Source organism: Podarcis filfolensis (genome assembly GCF_964270895.1).
Source record: "Podarcis filfolensis genome assembly, chromosome: 1".
Lineage (NCBI taxonomy): Eukaryota > Metazoa > Chordata > Lepidosauria > Squamata > Lacertidae > Podarcis > Podarcis filfolensis.
In genome coordinates, this window is record NC_139604.1 from 25,720,331 (window position 1) to 25,735,246 (window position 14,916).

Consider the following 14,916-nt stretch of genomic DNA (forward strand, 5'->3'; position numbering starts at 1 on the left):
TGTTTAATACGAAAGAGGGTGTGAGGGTCTTCAGAAAGTGAAGGGAAAGGCAGATGGAGGCTCAAACTATTGAGTTTTTCATTAGGAGGTTGTTGAAGAACGATAGTAGTTCGGAGCATCCCCCTGTTGATAAGAAGGGGATGTAAATCAACTTATAGTACAATCCTATGCATGTCTACTCTGAAGTTGGCCCCACTGCTTTCAATGTACCTTACTCCCAGATAGTGTATCTAGGATTGCAATCTTGCACACCTGTTCTCATTTGACTTCCAAGTGCTTAAGAAGGCACTCCTATACCTTCTCCCTCAGGAGTAAGCTTCTTTTGCACATAAGGTTGATGCTGGCTAACTGCCCATGGGGTGGCTTGAGTTGAGAATGCACTAAAGGCACACCTACCTCAATGATATATTGGTATATTCAGGTTGCCAGCCAAATTACATTAGTTGGGGTGTTTGGCTGGCAACTCTTCTGTTAAATCTGTTGACGAACACATGCTTGGTTTGACTTGAGAGTGATCACATTTGTTGTGTCTGTGTTTGAAATTGTTGACGCTGAACTTTTCTGAAGAAGTTCAGCTTCTTCATATGACAAATGAGATGCAGGAAGGCTACCCACTGTAGACCTGTCACCATGTGCAAGAGAGCCCTGAAAAAGTTCTTTAGTACTGGATCCAGCTTTGGAGAGAGGAACGCTGTTTTCTCACTAGTGCTTATTGAAACTTTTCTATAGCAACAATGCAGTAGGAATTCAGCACATGTCCCTTGTGTGGAAGAGTTGCTTCCTATGCTTGCTAAAGAAGGTTACCTTGTGATTTCTCTGTAAATATAGTGACTGAGCAAAGTTTGAGGCAAGTCCTAAAATAAATTACACTAAATAGAAAATGACACTGGTTTAGGAAATGTTGGCACTCTCTTCTATGGTTATCACTGGAAGCACCTTGTTAAATTCATTCATGTTTCATCAAGCAAGGACACACAGAGATCCCTATGAAATAATAATGGAAGATGGTATGAATTATGCCAAATTGGGTGCTGTTCTCTTTAAGGAGCAATAAGGCAAGAATGATTCATTGATGAAATTAGCAAGCAGCCCACAAGCATTTCTATCCATGTTGGTTAAACTGTGTCAAAATCTTATTACCTTCATTGTTCACTAGCCTGAGCTTTCATTGCTATGATTGGTTTGTGTATACAGAATTTTCTCTGTGTCTTTAACAACTGTGATCCTAAATACAATTCCTTGGAAGCAAGTGCCCATATTGTCAATGGAATGTACTTCCAAGCAGGTGAAATGGGTTCCTATCTCAAATATCTATAGGTAAATTTGTTACCAATGGCAAGGGAAGATTTGCTGCAATATTTCAGATGCCTGGAACAAAGTTAATGTTACACCTTGTGGAGGATCGCAGCTCAAGTTGGTGCACTTCTGTAAAGTTCTGTTTGGTGACAAGTGGCACTTTGAAATGTCATGTTGATCACATTCCAAAAAATATATATGTCAAATGCCTTTTGTCATGTACCACTAATACATCTGAAAGTTCAATTATCTGCTTATTATTCGGCATGATTGGGAGCAAATCTTAAGATATTTTCTTACGTACCACATTCTCATGTAGAAAAGTCCTAAATATCACCAATCCCTGAGTACTGACATAATTTGTTTTGCCTTGGAGTTATTTTGACATGTGGCAAAATTGGCCTTTGCTGCAAATCTAATTCAGTTTCGGTATTTGGGGAGAGTTTTTTGTTTTTTTAAAAAAAGTTAATTTAATGAAAGTGATACAGAAGATTTCCTGAAAGGTAATATAAGGAAAATCTTCTTATAATACAACCTAATGCTCTCAAAAATGAAATTCATTTCTTTTTGGAAGTGAATGCAAAATTATTTCACAGACCCAGTCAACCAGGATGTAAATGTACTTCTTAAATGTAATTTAAAGTGGAAAAATCTTTCAAGGGAGATATGGGGTTTTTCATAAGTAAAAAATACATAGTCTGCAATTTTGACTTTCTCTTCTTGATACATAATAGAAAGGGGCATTATGCATGAAAAAGGAACCAAATTAACAGCATAATGGACAGGAGGGGAAAGAAGTAGAGCTGGCACCCAATTGAAGACAGTGCGGTTAACTTTGTTAAAGAATGAAATTAAGTTGCATGATTTTACATATTAGGACAAATGGAAAAAGCTATTCATTTTTGTTTTTAGATCATGGATGGGAAGGGGGGAAATGTTGCTATCCAGGTGTTCCTGGACTACAACTCTTGTATTCCTTTAGCATTGACCATGTGGGCTGGAGCTGATGGGAATTGGAGCCTTATAATATCTGGAGGGCTGCAGCTTCCCCATCACTGTCCAAGCAGGCACCACCTTAGAAGATGTGTTCCATGCAAGAAGGCATCATCTAAGTTAGTGCTTACCACCCACAGTTTTTCTGTCAGAATTTTTATTTTAAAAGGGTTTCCTGATTTATTAGTATTTAAAACTTTTAATAGATTAAGCAGTGCCCCCAGGTTAATGTAACTGCTGAACTAAAAGTTGTAATCTATGGTGAAATATATACAATTCAGTTGTCCCCAAAGTAGCAAGTCCATTGTGATCTGTGCTCACACCCCAAATCCAGCTGTTGTCAACAGTCTTTGCTAGTTGTAGAGTGTAGTAAAAAGCAACCATTTCTTCAGAGTTCATGGAATAACTTCAGTGCTGTTTATTAAGTCTTTGATTGATGGTTGACTTTGTCCTGAAGAGATGTAGATATATCATTCCACACAAAAAATGTGTGCATCTCTTTCTCTCTGTGTGTGTGTGTGTTTGTGTGTGAAATGAATATACATATATATGCACACACATGACTGAAGCTAAAATGAACTTCTACCAAAAGCTTTTTGTGACATCAACACTGTATAATCAACTTCAGTGCAGGAGACCCACGTTGTTTTGTCGGCAAGGAAGTGCATACATTCCCAGGGAACATCAGATATAGAAAAACCCATAAGACTGGTTAAATGAGCAATTTATGATTTTAGATGTAATGAAAGGGCCCTGGTTATTCCAGCTTTCAAAGGAGTTTATTTTATTGCATTTGTGCAATTTCTCCATTGGCCAAGAGGGGCCACTGCTGAGCAGTTTATCCCCCTCTCTTACGCTCTCATCTCTTTCTCCTCTGAACTAACTTTGCTGTGTGGTTGTGGTCTTAAGAATGAGGACAGTAGATGTTAATCCCACTCCTGATCTAGTGAGCAAAGAAGCACAAATCTGAGGATTTATTGCTCTTTCTCAGATTTCTAGTTGGGGGTGGAAGGGGTGATGGTGCCTTAGGTCTTTTCTTCGCTTGCTTCACTGCTTGTGAGTGACTTGAAAGAGATGATTGTGAAAGTGCAGCTACATGGTGTTAAATAGAGGAAATGAAGAGCCTCCATTCATATCGGTTCCGTAGTAGGAAAGTGTGACACCCCAGCACCCTCACATTCATGGTCAAGTAAATCAGTAAAAATAACTGAGTTTCTGCTCCCTGCTAACATAAACCCTGGCTATGCCCATGATCACATAATTTTCATTTCTACTATGAGACGGAGGGAAATGTTTCGCCGTGACGAGGATGCAAAAGGAAACTGAAGAACAAAGAAGTTGGGGGACAGGGAAGGAGACCACAAGAGCTGTGAGACTGGAAAATGGCTATGGATCAAGAAAACCATGAGTGAACATTGTAGTGAATGTAAAGGTTGGATAAGATGCTGTAAGCCCAGGACGGAAATTTGTGGTCCTCCATATATTGTTGGACTCCAACTCCCATCAGCCTTTGCCAGTATAGTTAGTGGTCAGGAATGATGGGAGCTGTAGTTCACCACTAAGTGGAGGGCCACAGGTTCCTTGCCTCTGCGGTAAATGGGTGTAATTGAAACAAATGTTCAGAAGGAGCATGGAAATGAACTCAAGCTTTGATGCTGTGTGTCGCTGTATGCTGTAATTAAAATTATGTAGTGAAAATTGAGGTCCTGTAAATGTTTCCCTGGGAATAAGTACAATGAAGCTCAACAGGACCTATTTCCAAGTAGATAAAGGTAAAGGACCCCAGTTAAGTCCAATCAAAGGCAACTATGCTGTGCAGCGCTCATCTCGCTTCAGGCCGAGGGAGCCAGTGTTTGTCCACAGACAGCTTTCCGTGTCATGTGGCCAGCATGACTAAGCCGCTTCTAGCACAACAGGACACTGTGACAGAAGCCAGAGCACACGGAAATGCCATTTACTTTCCCGTCGCAGTGGTACCTATTTATCTACTTGCACTGGTGTGCTTTTGAATTGCTAGGTTGGCAGAAGCTGGAACAGAGCAATGGGAGCTCACCCCATCATGGGGATTCAAACCGCCGACCTTCCGATCGGCAAGCCCAAAAGGCTCAGTGGTTTAGACTACAGCGTCACCCGCTTCATCTTTCCAAGTAGATATGCAAACGATTGCACTGTAAGTATGTAGAGAATTCACAATAATGTTGCAAAGGATGTGTATTACAAAGAAATGATGGTTCTAGATTCAGGTAGGTAGCTGTGTTGGTCTGACGCAGTAGAAATATATAAATATATATATATATGTCCAGTAGCACCTTAGAGACCAACTAAGTTTGTTCGTGGTATGCACACTTCTTCAGATACATGAAAGCTCATACCAAGAACAAATTTAGTTGGTCTCTAAGGTGCTGCTGGGCAATTTTTTATTTACTTTTTATTTTTATGTATTTCTAAAGAAATGATGGTGGGATTTAGTTGGAATTGTATTAGAAAGATTCCTTTCCATTACAGGACTTTATTTAATTTAGCTGCAAAGTAGCAAAATAATTAAAATGAAATAAATTTTGAGCACAGAAGAATTGTTCGCATTAGTCCAACAGCAGCTGGACAAAACATACCAACAGTTTCAAAACTCTCTCACGCAACATGAAGACAAGAAGCAACAATATAGCAGGTCAGACTATTCTGCCCAGTGCTGCTATTCAGGCTAACAGTGTCTCTCCAGCATCTCAGAATCCTGTCATCCTGCTTTTTTCTTCTTCTGGGGGTACTCAAGGGTATGCAGTACCAACAACTGCCCCCCCCAAAAAAAAACCTTAAAAGTATGGCACTTACTGTAATGACTTTATGGTGAATACCAGACCTTTTCCTCTCATTTAAAAAATAATAATAATCACTTGTATCATCTGACACCTGATTATTTTAACTGAAGATGCTAGAGATTGTACCTTGGACCTTCTGCATGCAAACATGTGCTCTGCCACTGCATAATAATCCCTTGCCAAAAATAGTGTGTTATAAGTACAGGAAAAGCCCAGCCTATAGGAGCAGTTAATCAATGGAAGAAAATATCTGGAAAGGAAGTGGAATTTCTTTTAGAGGGAGCTTTCAAAGAAATGAAAGTAGGGCTGTACTTAGACACACACACCCCGCTCTCCATTGCAGTGCCAGTATTCCATTTTAACTTCTGCAGCGCAATTCAACTCTTTGTTTATTGTTTACATTTTATACTAGTTACTATAAAGAAATTCTTGAAGTGATTCATGTCATAAAGATGGTACTTTTAAAACCATTTCAAAAAGCAGAAAGATCAAGAACTAAAGGACTATAGAATCCAGGGTTAACGATCAAGATTCACAGGCAAAGGGGCATGTTTTTAATAATAATAATAATAATAATAATAATAATAATAATAATAATTTGTTTATTTTATTCTGCCCATCTGGCTGGGTTTCCCCAGCTACTCTGGGTGACTCCCAATAGAATATTAAAAACACGATGAAACAACCGGGCTGCCTTCAGATGTTTTCTAAAAGTCAGGTAGTTGTTTATTTCCTTGACATCTGATGGGAGGGCGTTCCACAGGGCAGGTGCCACTATTGAGAAGGCCCTCTGCCTGCTTCCCTGTAACCCTGTATAGGAAGAACACTTCTATGTTGAGGTTTCCTGAATAACAGGAAGGGGAGAGCATTCCACAGGGTAGGGACTATCTCAGAGACAGCCTGCTTCTAAGTTGCCATCAAAGAACAATTTGCAGGTTCCGGCAAAACCCACGAAGCCTCCCTTGAATATCTTCATGATTGAACAGTTTATACAGGGGAAGGATGTTTTCCAGGTAACCTAAACTGCTGAGGGCTTTGTTCTACTGAGTACCCAGGCAGCTGCATGTGGAACCAGCTGTAGCTTCTGGATCAGATTCAAGGGGAGCACTACACATTACCATAATCCAGTTATGAGGTCATCTAATCATGAGGTCATCAGTGCATGAATCCCAGTGGCTGACCTATTCCTGTTTGCTGTTCTGAAGCAGGTCTTAGCTGGTGTACCAGCCACAGCTGGTAGTAGACACTTGTCCCCACAGAAGCTTATTAAGCCTCTCATGACAATGACTCATCCAGGGTCTAAATGACAGAAACTGATCCCGCAAAGAATAAGGCAATACATTGGACACCACAGGCAGTATCCAACTAACTTGTTCTATCAGCGTAAGGATTTGCACATTGGAACTACCCCCTATCTCCTCCATGCTGCATAACCCCTAAATCTGTTCTGGGGATTTGTGCAACCCTCTGGAATAGATCTGGGGAGGGTGCAGGGCAGGGAGAGGAGAGGGAAAGGTCAGTTGCACAAGCAGGAGTACTTGCACTGACAGAATGAGTTAGTTGGAAACCGCCTCACGTCTGATACTATACTAACCTGAGCAATTTTATCCTTGAATTTTATATAAAAGTGGTCTCAGCAGACCTCTGACAGTTCCAACATGCAATTCACTGAGCTAAACATTATTTAGGGCAAAATCTCACTGTTTAGTGTGTTCCTTTATATTCAACGAGACAAGAAAAGGTGATGGTGATATTTGAAATTTCTTTTGGAGGAGGAATGCTTGCCTGGCGCTTTGGTTATATATCTTTAGGGATAGGGCAAAAACGTTTCTTAATCTGGCCTTTGGCTGATCAAGATTCTATGGCTTTTTAAACATTTCTGTAGGAAGGTGGTTATTGGCTTGTTTTTATTTTGTTATGTATTTTGGGTTCTCTTTTTGCATTTTTATGTTGTGAACTGCCTGTGATCTTCAGATGAAGGGGGTATACAAACTGAAATGATGGTGGTGGTGCTGATGATATTGTATCTGCCCTTGGTCTACTAGGCATTCTAAAATAGAACACGCTACAAAAAAGCCCCAGGCATTGCATAAGCCTATTGTTTAAGATGGGGTTGCCAACTGGTGACCCACAGGCCAAATTCAGACCCCAAAGTGTTGTGATCTGATGTCCCTGCAAGTGTTGATCTAGGGATAGTAAATGTTTTGCTCATGCTTTCACGTATATGAAAAAGAAACAATGGGCTGCCATGCCTATTTTGGTTGAACACTACTGTCTCTCAGTTTTGCGCTCACTCTTGAAGATTAAAGGTTCAAAGCAGATTTGTTTCTCAAGGACATCACCTGCTATTTTTTATCTTGCAGTGCCTGAGTAAATGAGCCCCCATGCTTGTAAAGTCCTTGCTACAAAATCATGTTGGCTTGATTATTGAACCAAGTTTGTTGCTGTGTTTAACGTTTAAGGTTCATAGTGTATTTATAAAGTGTGCTGTGCTTCTGTCAGTATGCAGCTGGTTCCAGAAATCTTCTTGTTGTTGTTGTTTAGTCATTTAGTTGTGTCCAACTCTTCATGACCCCATGGACCAGAGCACGCCAGGCACTCCTGTCTTCCACTGTCTCCCGCAGTTTGGTCAAACTCATGCTGGTAGCTTCGAGAACACTGTCCAACCATCTCGTCCTCTGTCATCCCCTTCTCCTTGTGCCCTCCATCTTTCCCAACATCAGGGTCTTTTCCAGGGAGTCTTCTCTTCTCATGAGGTGGCCAAAGTATTGGAGCCTCAGCTTCAGGATCTGTCCTTCCAGTGAGCACTCAGGGCTGATTTCTTTAAGAATGGATAGGTTTGATCTTCTTGCAGTCCATGGGACTCTCAAGAGTCTCCTCCAGCACCATAAGTCATTAAATTCACCTCTCTTCTGTTATGGTCTAAGTCACATACAATCCATGCCCTAGAGGCTGAACCCTCCAGCAATGATTTTGTGCCTTTTCTCATGACTGCACAGACAGGCGATCCCCCTACAAGCTTCTTGTGGGCCCACAGTTTACAATTTTTCATCTGCTGTATATACAAAAGAGATGGCACCAGTGCTTCAATATTGTCATTGCTGGATATTTTCAGATAAATTTGCAGAAAGGAATCCTCACCAGTGCTCTCACCACTGAGGGCAGACTGAGGTTGATGAGGCAGTGCCCCCTCCCCATTTGTCCTGATGTGACAGTCTCCATTGGTCTCCACAAGCTTCCGAAATGCAGTTCATTCAGACGGGGTCCTATCCAAATCCTATCAAACCTTTGCACTAGCAACTGACATTAAAAGAAGTCATGTGAATGCAAAATATAGATTTCCAGGCGTCCTGAATAAATGACAGTTGCCACAGACCAATTTGCTGCTGATAGAAGAGCACCTCAGGCAACCGCTAAGGTTGGATTGAAGAAACTGTTGTACATATTGCTTTTCAGTATCTGTTGGAGGTGGAAATGAAAACCTTATGGTGTGTCGGCATATGTTGTTGGCAGCGCAGTAGGTAGCATAGAAAGGGGAAGAAATGTAGAAAGCTTCTGCGGCGACTGGTTATTTCTTAGCTGTTAACGTTTTTTGTGCTCTTGATGGGTTCAGCTGGTAAAAAATTCAGTCCTACAAAGAAAGGGAGATACTATTTCAGAGTTATGTGTTATAGAATAAATATCCTTTTTAGTATACTGGTTTTGTGAAAAGCTTGGTTTAAAAGGACAGGAAGCCTCAGAAAGCCAAACTCCCAGGGAAACAGCAAGTATCCCCTTCCCCAAAACAAGTAAAACAAAGCTTGTGATAATCCAGAGGGCCACAATCCTGTGCCTTCTAGTAATAATAATAATAATAATAATAATAATAATAATAATAATAATAAATTATTTTATTTATACCCCACCCTCCCCAGCCAAGACCAGGCTCAGGGCAGCTAACAAACAATAAAAAAGCAAGTTGATTGAAATGCAACTTAAAAAACAAGATTAAAATACAACATTAAAACATTAAAATGCAGCCTCATCACAGGAGGAGAAAGAAAAAAGAAAGAGGGGGAGGGAATCAAATTGACTCCAAGCCAAAGGCCAGGCAGAACAACTCTGTCTTACAGGCCCTGCGGAAAGAAATCAGATCCTGCAGGGCCCTGGTCTGATGAGACAGAGCGTTCCACCAGGCCGGAGCCAGTGTTGAAAAGGCCCTGGCTCTGGTTGAGGCCAATTTAACTTCCTTAAGTAAGTAAGACAACTAATCTCAGTGGGCCCTGCTTCTGAGTCAACCTGCCTAGGACTGGACTGTGCAAGCAGTTGATCTTCCTAAATTTCAAGAGCAGATTTTTAAAGATTGTTTCAGGCTTTGCCCATCAAAATTATTCACTGAGGGAAAACCTTTTCACAAAAGTCTAGCTTTGTCCTAATAAACTTGTTCAGTAGTGCTATAGTATTGTTTTTATTATTAATATTGAAAAATGGTGCTTCCTTGTCTTTTCATAAGATGCACAATTTAAGAAAAAAAGTAAAAAGAAATCAACAGATAAACAAGAGGGGGAACCAACGGCAGATCCTTAAAAGCAAAAGGGGACCACGGTGGGCAGGGGGACACTGAGAGAGTTTGCCAATCACTTACAGCCATTAAGATAGGATCCCAAAACAACACATTGGTTGAGATATTCCAGTCTAGCTAGGAAGAGGCTTCCATTTGTGTATTCCTAGCTAGATGGGGGTACACTTGCAGAAATGAGTTGTGTTCATGCAGTCCTTGCCTTTGGTCCAACAGTCAGTGCTTCCAATTGTTTGCTCAGGTGGGGGAGCAGAGAAGGATGGACTTAGTCTTCCTTTTCCTGTCAATCAAGACACAGACTGGTGGAATGCTAAGGCTTTTGGAAAGGGGTTCTTGCGTGGAATTTCAGTATTGTGGACTTGGAGAGGGAGCTGAAGGGCTGAATTGATGGCTAGAGTGAGGTTTAAATCTTAGCCAGTTATTTGATACATGCATATAGACATTCCAATAAGCATCTTTGACTTTGCTTCCATGATAGTTTCATGGTATAACTAAGACTTACCCACCCAAAACTTTTATTAACCCATTTTTCAAACCAGTAAATAAATCCAGCTCTAGCATACTAATTTCCAAACTTGTTTCCATTTTTTTTCTTGCTTAAAAATAAACCCTTAAGAAAGATATGGTTCTTCTGTTACCACTTGTCCATCTGTCCATATTCCATGTTACATTTGACATTTAACTAAAAAGGAAGACACTCAACAGGCACTTATTTTCTTCTTCTTTTCATCCCCTTGGTTTTAATTGGTAGCAAATCCCAATGTCATTGGAGTGATTCTGAAAATGCTGAGGGTCAAGGTCAGAAAGTTGAGTGACTTCTGTAGAAAGTGTCTAATTTCTGTAACTTCTGTAGAAAGTGTCTAATTAAGGAAAAATAAAAATCAACAGAATACTTTCCAGAGTTTAGAAACACATAGAAAAGTGTTCTCAAGTGTGCCATGACTACAAAATCTACCATAGCCACATTGGCTGGAATAACATGGGTGCATGCATGGCAACCTATTTGGCACACACTTCAGGAAATGTAAAAATAGAACCCAAACTGAGAAGTGAGATTGTGCAATGGATGGAATCCAGATGAGAAGGACCAGCTCCTGGCATCCTTGGACAGCTGTCAGGGCCCATTGCCCTAGACCTTCCTACATCTTTGTTTTCCCAGGCCTGGCACTCTTAGCAGTGGCAAGATCTAGCTGTGCTTTCAATGTCCCACAATGCCACTGACCTTGCATTGCTTTGGGAATAATAACATGGCTAGGTAGAAGCAGCTGCCCAGGACTGCCTGATTTGTTATCAACCACAGTTAGGTAAGCCTGCCAGGTCTGCTGGCAAAGGAAAGAGCCCACCAGAGGACACAGTGCCCAGAGCTCCCTGAGAGGTGGACTAAATGGAAGCACTGGGCTGATAGGTGCCATCTTCTCAAGATGATTGAGGGGACCCAATGTGACATCCTGATGTTGCGCGTGTGACATCGCATGAAGCCAGAGGGCGGAGCTGAATGCCTTCTGAAGATTGAGGGGGTCTGGCCCCCTAAAAATTGGGGCCTCTGAAAGTGCCTCATTCCCTAGAGGCTGATGCCTATGATTGGGCTTAAGAGATAAGGTATATTTTTGGTAGGTAGAAACTCTAGCTTGCAGCTGAACTAGAACAAAACGCATCTTACTAGATTCAAGGAATTCCAGGAGTGGCAGCTTTTCTGTCATTTCCAGCCTTTCTAAACTTTCACATACTCATCCCTTAGTAACTGATTTCATTGCTGCAGAGGTTGGATCTAATTAATCCAGCCTTGAAATTTATAATCTTAAATCATGCAGGATTTCTCGCCAGGTTTTTAATCTCGGGAAGGGTTGACAACCTATATATGAAGGGATACCTGTCTGGGTAGATAAATCAAGTAGTCAGAAGCTACAGGTGAGTTGATTTGCAGAGTATTCATAGCAGCGTCCTTCAAAATTGCTAGCAGTGTTTGAAGGGATTTACTGTCACTGCCCACATGACACGTTTAACACTTCAGCAGGTGAACTGACCTTTAAATATGATCCTTCTCAAAGAAGTACTGACAGAATAAAGTCTGATAACTGAAGCTCTGACTACATTTAGGCCAGCTCTGCAGACTTCAATAAGAGTACTGTGGTTTTAAAACAATTAGGGATCTGGGTATTTTTTAAAGGATTTCCCCCCCCCCTTTATAAACACATCTTACTCAGCAGAATGTCCATACTAAAAAAAAAAGTCCTTTTACTTTCCCATGTCTCATTCGTCCACACAGACAGTCTGATAGTGATACACAAGATTTTATTTATTGTGTATGGACAACAATCACTTGGCCTGTATAATAAATTTAAATTTCTGTCAGTAAGGGCAAATGAGGTCAAGGACAGTGAATGCAAAGAAGAAGAACTAGCAACTAGAGGAATAAAAGGATTGCACACAATGTGTCCCCCCCGCCATGAGAGATTTATTTCCTTTACCCCCAGCAATTTGTTCAGCCACACTAAGTCTATCAATTTACAAAGTGGATTATATTCAGTACAATTAGAGTACCAAGTAACTATTTTTCATGGTATTACTCATGGCCATACTGTCTGTTGGAGATGAAACAGCAGGGATCATTCCGTTTGTAACTGAAGGGTTAATTCTGTTAGTGTTAAAGTCAAATAGGCAGAGTGGCATGATCTTCACTTACGTATGTAACACAGACACTGATTAGCTGTGCAGTTCTGAAGGAGTTTTTCCACCCTGCTATGTAAAAGGCTTGATTAAGAAAGACAACATCTCTGTTCCTTTCTCCTCAAAGCATACATTGTTTGCTCAATTTATGCTCAGTAAAGTGCTATCGGGATCCCCCTCCCCCTGCTCTGGATTCCATCTGTTTTATTTAAGTGACTTTGCTAACACTGTCATGTACCACTTACAGCAGCTTTAATGAAAAAATGTTGTCGGTGGTGGAAGGGTTATGCTCCCAATATTCTCTCCTCCCACCCCCCAGCTTGGAAAACCAGTTTAAATGAAAAATAGGTAATGTTGCAATATGGAAAGATATTGCAACACTGAAAACATGTTGCTAAGCCATGCATGTTTTATACATGTCTCACATTTCAGTTCGGCGCCTTTGTTCTTTCTCTAAAGCAGGCATTCTCTTGGTTCCTTAAATCAAAACCGGCAATTGCCATGTATGCATCAAATTCGTTACAGCTAATGATTGGCTGATCAGGAGGGTGCGCCAGGCTGCTTTCCAGGAATCACTTGCTTCATAATGGAAAGTGTAACCTCTCTCTCTCTCAACATCTGAGAGACTGCAATATAAAGTGTCACCCTACAGTTTCATTTTCTCCTGTATTGGTTAGATTTGCACCCTGCCTTTCTGAGACTTATGACCCACTCAAGGTGACTTACGTAGAATTAAAATCACAACCATAGCAAAACATCTATTATATATAAAGACAGAGGTGACAGATAGAAACAGTCCTTAGCAGAGACACTTATCTAAGGTGGCACAGTGAAAGAAAATGGCAATATCAGCCCTTGTTGGCAAACGTTTTCCAAGAACTAGAGTAAAGATGTTTCCCAGACCCTTCTACCCAGTTTGGGTAAACTGTGACCCTCTCATATGATAGGTTTGCCATATTTCAAAAGTAGAATATCCAGACATGGGCTGCCATACATCCAGATTTTCCTGGACATTTCAGCGATTTCCGTCCGGATGCTGTTTAAGAGAGCCAAATACCAGCTATGTCTGGGAAACTGTGGGCGTATGGCAACTCTACCATATGATGATGGATCTCCCATCATTCTTGAGCATTGACCAGGTTGGCTGAGGCTGATGTAGGATTTTGGAGTCCAAAAACAATGGGAGAGTCGCAGATTGGCTGCCCTCTGCTTTAAATGGACATACTAATGGTCGACTGCATGGATTCTACTGATGAACTGTGAGCCCTTCTCTTAGCATCACATTTCCTTATTCTTGGATTCAGTTCACAATGTCAAGTGTGAGTCAGGCTATGCACAGGTACAGTGGTGGTGATGCACAATGATGGCAGGTGGGGGGGGTGCTGCATCCATTGTGTTCTGTGGAAGCACAAGAGCAAGGCCTAGAATAGATTGTTCTCTGGCACAAATCTTGGAGAGGCTAGATTGTGTGGGGATATATAAAGCTAGGTCAGGCAAGACAGAATCTCTGACAGCTTCCAGAAAGTTGCTTCAACAAAGGACTGAAGTCAGCTGAGTGCTGAAGCCTGGATTTGGCAAGCAAAAGACTCCATAGCATCTTCCGTTAAAAATATTAGGTAGGCAAAGATGGGGAAGACCTCACTGAGAGCTGGTGCCAATTGGAGTAGACCAGTGTTCTTCAACCATGGGTTCAGAGATGACCATCAACTGCAAACCTCATCATTCCTTGCTTCTATCTAAACTGGTTGGTGTGATGGTAATTGTAGTCCAACAACACCTAGGGAACCAAAGTTGAAGAACACTGGAGTAGACGGTAGGGCTACATGGACAAGCCCTTGCATTAAAACTGATGAGATTTAGCCATTGATTTTATAATACAAAGTGGCTATATCGAGCTTCTGTTGGCTTCTACTCACTGCAAATAGCAAAAACTTCATTTCTCATCTATGTCCAAAGACTTTAGAATGTCTTGCCTCACTTTCATGAGTGCTAGAAACATGTTTTAACAAATACTTCCATTCTCAGAATAACATTCCCCTTTGGTTACCCTATTGCACAACCCTGACTTAATGAGAAAGCCACCCCCCTCTTTTAAGTAAATAAGTAAGTAAGTAAATAAGTTCCTGTCTAGTTTGTCACTAGATTCTTGTAATATTGTTGGTTACTGATATTTCTAAAAATGGTTGTGCAAGTTTGTTATTTTCAATGATTGTAATGCTCCCAAGTTCAGTGGTCTAGCTGTGTTGATTTTTTTTATATTAAATTCCATGAGGTTGAGGTCTATGAATGCCTTCTGAAAATGCCATCTGTCGCTCAGGCTGTCTGTTGTCAACTCAGGCTGCAATGTTGCATTTTGTCTGTCTTCCTCGACCACCATCCAAATGGCATTGGATGTGAAAATATATTTGCACAACAATGAAAATATGAGCATTACAAATATTAGCCATTAACAGTGCAAAATATTAATGGATGCTTTTAAAGCCAATATTCATAAGTGACTTATAGACCATAATACCAAGCACACATGCCGGGAATGTGTTCTGATTTCAAGAACGGATTCCTAATGTATAAGTAAGATTTCACATT

At 40.9% G+C, this 14,916-nt stretch overlaps 1 protein-coding gene across 2 annotated transcripts in view; it reads left to right on the plus strand.

Moving 5' to 3' along the window:
* Positions 1 to 14,916, plus strand: part of ZNF804A (zinc finger protein 804A) — a 241,392-nt gene that overhangs the window by 1,046 nt on the left and 225,430 nt on the right. The gene's annotated exons all lie outside the window — the stretch shown is intronic.